Source organism: Papaver somniferum, unplaced genomic scaffold (genome assembly GCF_003573695.1).
Source record: "Papaver somniferum cultivar HN1 unplaced genomic scaffold, ASM357369v1 unplaced-scaffold_81, whole genome shotgun sequence".
Taxonomy (NCBI): Eukaryota; Viridiplantae; Streptophyta; class Magnoliopsida; order Ranunculales; family Papaveraceae; genus Papaver; species Papaver somniferum.
In genome coordinates this window covers 3666671-3678401 of record NW_020651082.1, presented here as the reverse complement: position 1 = coordinate 3678401, position 11731 = coordinate 3666671, and the positions used below count along the sequence as shown (strand labels likewise).

General features: G+C 37.4%; 1 long non-coding RNA gene across 1 annotated transcript; it reads right to left on the bottom strand.

Moving 5' to 3' along the window:
* Positions 1-536: 536 nt before the first annotated feature.
* Positions 537-4009, bottom strand: LOC113345402. Its single transcript, XR_003358114.1, has 2 exons — positions 1619-4009; positions 537-1322 (listed from the first exon to the last, which is right to left on the bottom strand). It is a non-coding gene; the product is annotated as an uncharacterized LOC113345402 (long non-coding RNA).
* Positions 4010-11731: the final 7722 nt, after the last annotated feature.

Here is an 11731-nt window from a genome sequence, read left to right as displayed (position 1 = left end):
ATATCAGTGATCATTTATGGAATACAAACATCTATATCGTCGGGACTTTGTTTTTCACAAAATCGAGTGATTCTTCTGTCATCTTTAGAGATATTTGTATGTATATCCATAGCGATTGGTGATAAATTCCAATTCAATATTTCATTATTGCAGTGAAACTCTATTCAACCATAACATTCATCATTATTATGGTCCCCAATATTGGGTCTCATTTTTCTGTCCATCACGACGATAGGACAGTCGAATGAGCTTTGCCCATTATCCTAACGTGATTATGTAGTCCTTCATGATCTCTAATGAGTGGTTTCCTTACTCCTCCGTCGTGGTTTGAAGGGGTCCTCATTATAAATGTTGGCTTAGATGGCACGAAATGACATACTCCGAGATTGGGCTGATCTGAGATGGTTGATCCAAAGTGATTGTCTATAACAGTATTCTCCCGAGACAGTTTCACCCCCATCGTCACTTTTATGCAACAACAAGCTATTTTAAGTGAGAATCCAAGAAAGAACTTAGCCCAGATTGCACATTCGACATCCCAATAATAATAGTACCACTAACGACATTACCCATTTTCCCCAAAGTCAGGCACTTAATGTTTTCAAAATAACATGATCTATTTTAACAATTGCATGCAAAATCAGATTTGGGTTATTCACTAGGATTTGAATTTATAAACAAACAAATATGAACGTTATAAGCGTTGTATTGAATGGACTAAGTGTTCGAGAAAGGTGGAACTTAGCTTTTATTTCCAATGGCTGATGCCATGGCCTGCGCTTTGGTAAGCGACATCCCTTGACACAGGATGTCAGCTTCAATCCTGACTTCTACTTCAGAGATATAGTTGATGTTACCGCGACACGTAATTATGCTAGAATTCTACACCCTCTGTTGCGTGGCTGTCCCATTTCGTTGAATGATTCGAGAAGGTTCTCCCAACACAACTTCAAAGTTGAGCTGTCACATCGGTTGTGTTGGGAGAAATTATCACATCCGAGATGGCGATTCAAGGTGATCCCATACAGGAAGGATATGTCAGTCAGAGTTGATCGTCTATTCAGTTCTTCTCTTCGAGTTAGTCCGATGTATTCTGAGGTGAATGGCGACAATCCCCATCCGAGATGATCTTACACGATGCTGAGAGGAAGATACTTCACAAATTCAGTGGGTAAAGTCTGGTGGTTTGGTCATAGAGGATCGTTTCGCTTTCATGTGCAAAGCTTCCCATCCTTTGGAGTCTACGTTATTGCCCGCAGCTCGCGTGTGTACTTCCAATGTCATTTTCTTCTCAATTGATACCCGGGATTGAATTTATGCACCTGCGACTTTCAATTGGGATAAGTAACAGTTGTAAAAATTAAATAATGTGGAACAAGGTAAAAGAAAGCAATACTAGATTGCTATAAGCAAGAAGAGAAGAGAATTCAAGCAAGAAGAGAAAGATAAGTTTTGTGTTTAATAATTTGATTGAGTAATAGATAGCTCTTACAAGACTTAATCTAGCCTTTATATAGGCTTGAAGAATAACTAAACTAGGAAACAGAAAACTAAAAGGAAATCTAAAAGAATCCTAAAAATAAGAAAGACTGAAACTAGGAAACCATGGAAGCCAAACCTCTAAGCGGAATCTTCTGGAATTGTAGTATGCCCTGCATCATTAAATGACCCCATTAAATGTCATTGTTGTAGATGCTCTGGTTAAGGTATAACTCTAACAACACAGGATTATTAAGATAAGCGACATGTTCAAGTAAAATGTCATTACATTGAAAAATTAATCCTGGTCACAATCTAAATGGGTCACTGAGAATTCAAATGCAATTTCAGGTCCGATCGAGCGATAATGAGATTACTCAAAATGAAAGGCTCAAATTCATAACGAATAAACGTGGATTGACAGTGGCTGGTCTCTTCACAAACTATATAGCGACACATCACCCTTTCACATAATATCCCTTGTATTTCTTATTCGGTTTCATTTTATGATGACTACATATTAAGTCAAGATTGAAAACCCGTAATTCATAGCTACAGGTAATAAAAGCAATTCCTGTCTATATGTCAAAGATCTCGGATTTATTTTCTGAAACACTGAAACAAAAAGTATTCATGCTTTCTTAGGTGGTTTGCCTTTGATTAAGCCGATCTTTCTTGTACCAGACTAATTTGAGGAGGATTTTAAATAGCATTACCGAAATAACTAGCAGAACAAGGATTGATGAGTTAAGAATGTTTCCCTGTTATAGATGAACGTCCCGATGAAAGTGTGCTCTTCTGGAACGAAGGACTCGATTTTACCGAGCCGAGTCCCTGAAGCGAGTCTTTTGTGATCTTCCCGAGTTGATCTGAAGTGACTATCTTGTCCGATATGGTTCATCTTTCCTGATAGGAAATGAACTGACCCGAGCTAGGTGTTGCAGGTGAAAAGGTAGCTCCGACCTGTTACTTGGGTATCTTCCCGATGTAACCTGGCACGAGATGATTGTGATCCGAGCAAGTTAACTGATTCGCCCCGATGTGGAATTTCATGAAGCTTAGTTGCTGCAATTCCCATTGATGCTATGAACAGACTTGGTCGAGGTGGTCATTGGTTGGAGATGTACCGATGAACCCAGAAATGGCCAGACCCGAGATTGATGCTATGAATCAACATGGTTAAAACCACCAAAGTTTGATTGAGCTGTAGTGTTTGGTCCCGATGATGATCTCTTCCGAAGCTGAATGCCGAGACCCGATCAACTTGATTATGATTCCACGAATTTTAATTACTTAAAAGAACAAAATTCGATTGAGTCTTGAATTTGACTCTTGTGACCGAGCCCGAGATGTATACTCCCCTGAAGTAGCCGACCGGATGCTGATTGCAGCTTATAATCCAGAATTCATCCGAGGTAAATTGACGAGATGTCGATGATCTGAACAAGCTAATCTAAGCTTTGTTCAATTGTGGCAGTTTGTCCCGTGACGATCTCCTTCGTAATTCAGTTGATGAGACCCGATTAAATTGCTGGTGTTTTCACAATTTCCATCTTCCTGTAACTCTCGATGATGAAGACTAGAGGTGGGATGGAGTCCATATCGCAGCAAGGAAAGTCAGCTGTAAGATTCTCCCTCTACTGTCAGCATCGTGCACCATTCAAATTTCACTGCAGCAGCAAATCAATTCAGTGAATAGCCAAGACAGGAAAATCCCATACGTCACAAGCAGAAAAATACCCAAATCAACTACAAATTTCGCTATTCAAAGTTTTCAAAATCCCTTAATTGGGTTTGTAAAACTAGATCTATTGATAGCAAATCTCCCATCAAAACAGAAATCGAGTAAAGCTTTTGAAAGAAAATCCAATTTTTGCTCAAGAACAAACCCTAGTTTTCCATAAAACCTTTTGAAAATTTGTACTCAAAACTTTTAGATCGAAGTGTTAACAAACAAAATAAGAGATAAATGAGAAGAAGATTCGTCCTGTTTTGGATTTGTTCTTCGCCAAAGTATCTATGTTTCCAATTTTGTCGAGGTTCTCTTTGTATCTCTGATGCACCCACACAGAACTTCTGATGTTTTCTCCCCGGAATGTTTCTGTTGCATGTTGTCTGAAGATAACTTTCTTTGGACAAAGTTCCATATTTACCCCTCGCACTTCAGTCTCTCTAGGCGGTAGATCAGTACTAACTTCCGCTGGAACTACTCAAAAATTTGAAACTAAACAACTAGTTACTAGCTTCACTGGAACATCAGTTACTACACATATTTGTGATTATCGGTCCCCTGAGTCGGCGTCAGAATGTAGTTGCTAAAAATCTAATAATCACACCCACTTTGAATCCAACACTTAAGATGAAGATCTACTAACAAGTAAGAGAAGAAGTGCATCAAAGTAAACATGAACACAAAGTTTTTTACGTGGTTCGGCCATTAATGAAGTCTACATCTACGGAGTTTCACTATGATCGGAAGTGTTACATATAAACTCCATTACAAGGGATTAGAGTTCTTGTTGAGCTCTAAGTTGTGGGAGGAAGAAAAAGGATTCCTAAAAATATCTCTCTCTTTCCCTTATAAAGGGTAGGAATATACATCAATTTACAATACTTCTCATAGGGCTGACTAGATAAGGTAAGCACTAGTGAGGTCTTATTTCCTAGAAACGGTTACACCTAACCATACTATTTCTCCCTTAATCTTTCGACATGTGTCCGTTATATATTTTTGCTCCTACATTTTTTTTAATTTGCATTTCAAAGGCAGTCCAATATTCTAAAACTATCAATGGCAGCTACCAAGAAATCAGTGTCCGCTTTAGTCATGGTATTGGTCCTCATGGCTGTTGCAAGTGAATTGGCAAATGCAAGTTTTATTATAGTGTTCGCTGGACCAGGGTGCAACAACCGTGCCCAAAAGCATTTGAAATGTGGATGCTCTGTTAGAACAATTGCCGATTTCACACCTGCAAAATAGAGATTAAGACACGAAACAAAGTGATGGCTGAGTCACGACCAGGTCGCTCTCTTTAGGACGTTTTGTGGATCTGCCTTGAATTTTGTGCAAGCAGTTCTTTTCCGTCACAACGTCCCCAGGATAAAACAGTCGAGAAAAACTATCTTTCGATCTCTCACGCACACAATGAGAAATCGATCACTTTTACTCTCTCTATTCTTGCTCAGTATTTTTGGTCTCTTGATTTTCAGAAAAACAATAGTGTAAAAACTTGTATCTTCTTTCTGTTCTCAAAATTGTTTTTATAACCAGGCACTCAATGCATATTAATGGAGAATAAATTGGATTAATTGTTGCAATTAAAATTCCATTCGAAACCGTCAAAAAACGGGCAAATAAATCATGCCATAATTAGCGCAATTAAAACATAATTAAGTGCAGTAAAAACGATTTGAAAAAAAATCTTTTAAGAACAGCAAAATACTTTCCAAATTCAAGAGACCTCCCAGGGCCCCAAGGCCTCGCTCCCGGACTAATGTTATATATATAATAATATAAATGCACAATCAGTAGGGGGATTCGATCCTGAGACCTAACCCTTCAGCCCCAAAATGCTTAACCACTGGGCCAAGCTCGAATAGTTGATATAAATGTACAAAAGAATTATTTTAAAACATATATCCCAACAATCCCCCACTTATATTTTTAAAATCATTGAGCAAGATTCGTATAGTTATGTGCATAAGCAAAGGTATCTTTCGATTTTGAACCTTTACATAGTATTAAATTTTCTGAACTTTGTCACAAAGTGAACACATGTCTTTGAACTCTATGGAGAGAACAGATTACTTAACACACACACAACTATACTAAGAGTAAAGTCTTAAATGCCAACACATTACGGCCCTGTGCTTATCCCAGTTTCAATGAATGTTCTAGAGAACTGCCCATGTTCTCATAGAAAGCGGCCACACTTTCTCATTCACATAGGTGATTCTATCAAAGGTACTCCTGTAGCTTGGTACCTCACTCTATACAACTATAGACTTCATTAAGAGTTAAAAAACTCAACCTTAACCCGTTTCAGGATATCATGCCATGGGAAAGGTGCATGATTCTATCTCCATATCATTTGTGAATCGTTATTCCCTTTGAACCTATTTCTAGGTGGGTATCTATCACAAAATGACTCAACTTCTAGTGGGCAAAAGTCCCATGCCTTTAGAGGTATATAATACATTTTCCCTAGCTAATCCTTTCGTCAAAGAATCAGCTAAGTTCTCTTCCGACCTAACATGATCCACACGTACAACACTAGTTGTGAGAAACTCTCTAACTGTGATGTGCTTTCGACGTATTTGTCGATTCTTACCGTTATAAAAACAGTTCTGTACTTTTGCAATAGCTATGGTACTATCACAATGGATCATAATAGCTGGTATCGGTCTATCCCATACAGGAATTTGAGAAAGCAAGTTTCTCAACCATCCTGCTTCTTCACTAGCTGCTGCTAGTGCTATCAATTCAGACTCCATCGTAGATTGAGCCAGAATTGTCTGTTTCTTTGACTTCCAAGACACAGCGCCACCAGCAATATTAAACAAATATCCACCAGTGGCCTTGGAGTCATCTGAAAGAGAGTTACAATCAGCATCGCAGTATCCTTCAAGGACTGTAGTAAATCTCTTATATTGTAATCCTAGGTTAATGGTCTTTTTAAGATACTGCATAGTCCTCTCAACTGCATTCCAGTGTTCCAAACCAGGACAACTGGTAAACCTGCATAAAATCCCCACTGCATATGCAATGTCCGGTCTGGTACAATCAGTTGCATAATGAAGACTACCAGTTATAATAGCATATTCAGATTATCTAATGTTATCACTAGTATTCTTAAGAAGTTTAACACTAGCATCAAAAGGAGTACTCACAGGTTTACAATCAAAATAGTTGTACTTCTTTAAAATCTTTTCAATATAATGAGACTGATCCAAAGAAATACCAGCATTAGTTCTAGTAATCTTAATTCCAAGAATTACACTAGCTTCACCCAAATCTTTCATTTCAAAGTTAGACTTAAGCATATTCTTAGTTTCTTCAACCACAGACAAGTTTGAACCAAAAATCAGCAAATCATCCACATATAAACAAATCATGATGCATGTATTGTTTTCAAACTTATAGTATATGCATCTGTCACTTTCATTAATTCTGAAACCATGTGAAATCATCAAATTATCAAATTTTTCATGTCATTGCTTAGGAGCTTTTTCAAACAATACAATGACTTATCTAACTTACACACTTTATGTTCTTGACCAGGAACAACAAAACTTTCAGGTTGTTCCATGTAAATTTCTTCTTCTAATTCACCATTTAAAAATGCCGTTTTAACATCCATTTGGTGAACAACAAGATTATGCACAGCAGCAACAGCAATCAAAACACGAATAGAAGTCAATATTGTAACGAGAGAGTAAGTATCAAGAAATCTACATCTTCTCTTTGTCTAAATCCTTTAGCTACCAACCTAGCTTTGTGTTTGTCTACTGGACCATCAGGATTCAACTTCCTTTTAAGTACCCATTTACAACCTATTGCTTTGCAACCAGGGGGTAAATCTGCTAGGTGTCAAGTTCCATTAAGATTATGGGAGTCCATTTCATTATCTATGGCTTCTTGCCAAAAACCGGATTCAGGAGAATTAAGTGCCTCTTGAAGACTAGAAGGGTCTTCCTCTAGGGTATAAACTTCAAAGTCAGAACCGTAGTCTGTCGTAATCCTAGCCCTTTTACTACGTCTGGGTTCAATTTCAGCGTCTCTAGTCTCTGCAGTTCTAGGTTCTTCTATTTTAAATTCATAACTTGTACTAGGTAGAGAACCCCCACTATTTCTAGATTTAAAAGGAAATCTATCTTCAAAGAAATCAGCATCAATAGATTCAATAATAACTTTATTATTTAGATCAAAAAATCTATAAGCTTTACTGTTTTGAGCATACCCAACAAAAACACATTCATAAGCTTTACTAGCTAGCTTTGATCTTTTAGGATCGGGAATACGAACATAAGCCAAACAACCCCATACTTTAAAATAAGATACATTTGGTTTTCTGTTTTTCCAAAGTTCATAGGGTGAAATTTTAGTTTTTGAATTTGTCACACGATTCAAAACATAGCAAACAGTTAGCAAAATTTCTCCCCACCAAAAAGGGGCAGCACCAGAACTCAGCAAACATGCAGTCACAAGAATAGTAAATGTACGATTCTTTCTTTCAGCTTTTCCATTCATTTCAGGGTTATACGGAGCAGTTTTTTCATGTATAATTCCAGAAGATTCATAAATTTCAGTGAATGGTTTAGAATCATATTCATTTCCTCTATCACAATGAAATCTTTTAATTTTCCTACCAAATTGATTTTCAACTTCAGCAATAAAAACCTTAAATTTTTCAATGGCTTCATTCTTATGACTTAGCAAGTAAACATAAGTATAATTAGAATAATCATCAATAAAAGTCATGACATATCTCCTTCCATTTCTAGTTAATATACCTTCATATTCACACAGATCAGAATGCACTAACTCCAATGGTTCAGATTCTCTTATAACAGATTTATGGGAACTCTTGGTTATCTTAGCTTGACTACAAGATTCACATTTTTCAAAATCATACATGGATAGTTTTGGAATAAGACCTTGCTTGCTCATGGTATCTACTGATCTACTGTTCACATGACAAAGTCTAGCATGCCAAACATTAAAAGTACACACCATATAAGAAGAAGATGCAATTTTATTCATTTCAACATTAAGCTTAAACATTCCATCAGCAGCATAACCTTTTACTACAAACACTCTGTTTTTAGCAATTGTGTAAACATCAGATCCAATAGTTTGATACAGCCCAGCCTTGTTGAGAAGATAGCCGGAAATAAGATTCTTTCTCATTTCTGGAGTGTGGAGGACATCTTTGAGCATAATTGTCTTCCCAGAGGTAAACTTCAGTTCTACCGTACCAGAACCTTTCACAATAATGGTATGGGAGTCTCCCAACAACACTTTCTTATCCTTGATTTCTGCATAGCTCTTAAATAGGGACCTATCAAAACAACAATGGCGTTAAGCACCACTGTCTATCCACCACCCATCGGTTCCACCAACCATGTGAATCTCTGGATCAGAAACCATGGCAATTATAACGTTTTCAGCAGCATTACCTTGTGCGTTATTCTTTCCATTGTTATTCCTGCAGTCCCTAGCCATGTGGTTTGGTTTACCGCAGGTATAATAAAGGAACTCAGAATTCTGAAATTTCCTTGATGGGTGTGGGTTCTTGTTTTGATTAGTTTTTCCTTTCCTTTGGTTCTGGTCAGGTTTCATCGGTTTTTTCTTAGGTTTCAAACTCGGTTGAGTCCAATTCTTATTATTGGAAACGATAAGAATCTCTTCCTTTCTGTCTTGTTTCCGTGCTTCCTCTTCAACCCTGAGCTTAACAATCAAACTTTCAAGAGAAAATTCCTTAGTTTTATGACGCAAAGCATTACGAAAACCTTTCCAAGATGGGGGTAATTTATCAATCAATACAGATACTTGAAATTGTTCATCAGTTTTCATACCTTATATCATAATTTCATGAGTTATTTTCTGAATTTCATGAGCCTGAGCAACGACTGATTTTTCATCCACCATTTGATATCTCAGGTAGCGGCTTACAGCATATTTCTTCGATCCGTCTTCTTCAGTGTCATATTTCTTCTGTAAGGCATCCCACACATCTTTAGCAGTATCAAATGTGGAGTAATATTCATGTAGATCGTCAGACAAAGGATTCAGAATATAGTTTTTACAATCAAAGTCACTATCAATCCATTTTTCATAGGCTTTTTGTTTTTCTTCAGAAGTTTGGGTCACAACAGGTTCTTCAGTTGGTTGAGGAGTTGCACTTGTTGCGGTCGGAGATGCTTTTTCTGCAGCTTCTGCATCTTGTGGATCAGCTGGTTTGATGGATGTCACCATCATGTGCAACTTCATCAGTTTGAGGTAGAAAAACAACTTTAGCTTCCATCTTCTGAAGTGAAGTCCTTCAAACTTGAAGGGCTTGTTGATATCAGCAATTGTTTTCTTTTCAGATTCCATGGCAGAAAGATTCGTCCTAAAATTGTTGGAACAATTGTCGATTTCACACCTGCAAAACAGAGATTAAGACACGAAACAAAGTGACGGCTGAGTCACGACCAGGTCGCTCTCTTTAGGACGTTTCGTGGCTCTGCCTTGAATTTTTTGCAAGCAGTTCTTTTCCGTCACAACGCCCCAGGATAAAACAGCCGAGAAAAACTCTCTTTCGATCTCTCACGCACACAATGAGAAATCGATCACTTTTACTCTCTCTATTCTTGCTCAGTATTTTTGGTCTCTTGATTCTCAGAAAAACAATAGTGTAAAAACTTGTATCTTCTTTCTGTTCTCAAAACTGTTTTTATAACCAGACAGTCAATGCAGATTAATGGAGAATAAATTGGATTAATTGCTGCAATTAAAATTCCATTCGAAACAGTCAAAAAACGAGCAAATAAATCATGTCATAATTAGCGCAATTAAAACATAATTAAGTGCAGTAAAAACGGTTTGAAAACAAAATCTTTTAAAAACACCAAAAATACTTTCCAAATTCAAGAGACCTCCCAAGACCTCGCTCCCAGACTAATGTTATATATATAATAATATAATATATATGCACAATCAATAGGGAGAGGGATTCGATCATGAGACATAACCCTCCAAGTCCAAAATGCTTAACCACTGGTCCAAGCTCGAATTGTTGATATAAATATACAAAAGAATTATTTTAAAACATATACCCTAACATGCTCAAACATTAGTGTACGAGGTGGTTATGAATTTACTTATGGTGGGCAAAGTGCTGCCATGTATTGGCAATCAGGCTGCGAGGGTGCATCTCAATTTATACTCCGTGGTGATTCCCGTAGCTGTGACGCATATACATGGAAGAGTATGTTTATTCAGTGTTAGTACACCTGATTTCAAGAAACATGAAAGTGGCTCTACTAATATGTATTTCCCTTTTTGCATCAATAAAGAGGTCCATGCGTAAAAAAGCATGGTGGTGAGAGTTGTTTGCATGATAATGTGTTGTTAATCCTCGATGGATGCTAGGTGAAGTGAAAGTTAATTTTGGTCTATCAGCCGCTTATTGAAAGTTGTTTGTTTGGGAGGAACATGTTTCAGTGTTATCTTATTTCCTGGATCTTTGTGAGTGTTATCTCAGCACTCTCTTTCGGACATGAATAAATAAATTTAGTCAGATCCCAATCCCCATTTTATACATTTCCTTATTTGAATCTGCAAAGTTAAGTATTCTATTATTATACTACCTGGGTTCCTAAAAAAAAGTACTTCACTTTAGTCTAAAAAAAAATTGAATTGAAAAAACAAAAATAATTTTTTTTCAGGAACGGAGAGAATATATCTAATGTACGCCTATTTTTTTTGGCTAGGAAAAACATTATTGATAAAACAAAAAAAAAAAGACGGAAAAGGAAAACGGACATACAGTCAATCTTCAAACGAGGTAGAGTTACGCCTACATTTTTTCTTTTTCTTTATTTTCCTAGCTAGTTTTAGACAGGACTGTCAATGGGTACCCATTATCCGAGTCCGGAACCGGAATCGATGGATTCGGGTCCGGAATCGGAACCGATGGATTCGGGTCCGGTTCCGGGTCCTTAAATTGGACCCATTAACCACTTTGCACCCGGCGGGTAATTACCCATATATGCCCGTTTATGAACGGGTCCATCCGGATCCTACCCGTCGGGTACCCGCGGGTATTCGGGTATTTCATAAAGGCTAATTGTGTAAAATCCCCAGCGAAAATTAGGTCATATATAAAGGAAAGGATGAGAAGCTCGCCCCCATTCCGATCTACTTTCTTCTCCTGCCTCTGCCTGCAGAAGTAGTTATTAAGCTCACCACCCATTCCGATGAATCCGATCTACTGTTAATGTTGGCGTTAATCCATCAAAGATTCAAAGTGTGTTATTACTAAGCTCAGACTTGATAAGGATAGGAAGTCGCTCTTGGATCGTAAGGCCAAAGGTAGAGCTGCTGCTGATAAAGATAAGGGTACCAAGTTTACTACTGATGATGTTATGCAGAACGTTGATTGATTGATTTGTGGTTCATCGATCCTCTCTTCAGGTTATTATTATCTTGTTTTTAGGGTTTCTTTGTTATGAGTTATGTTTTCGTTTTAGGGTTTCATGAATTTGG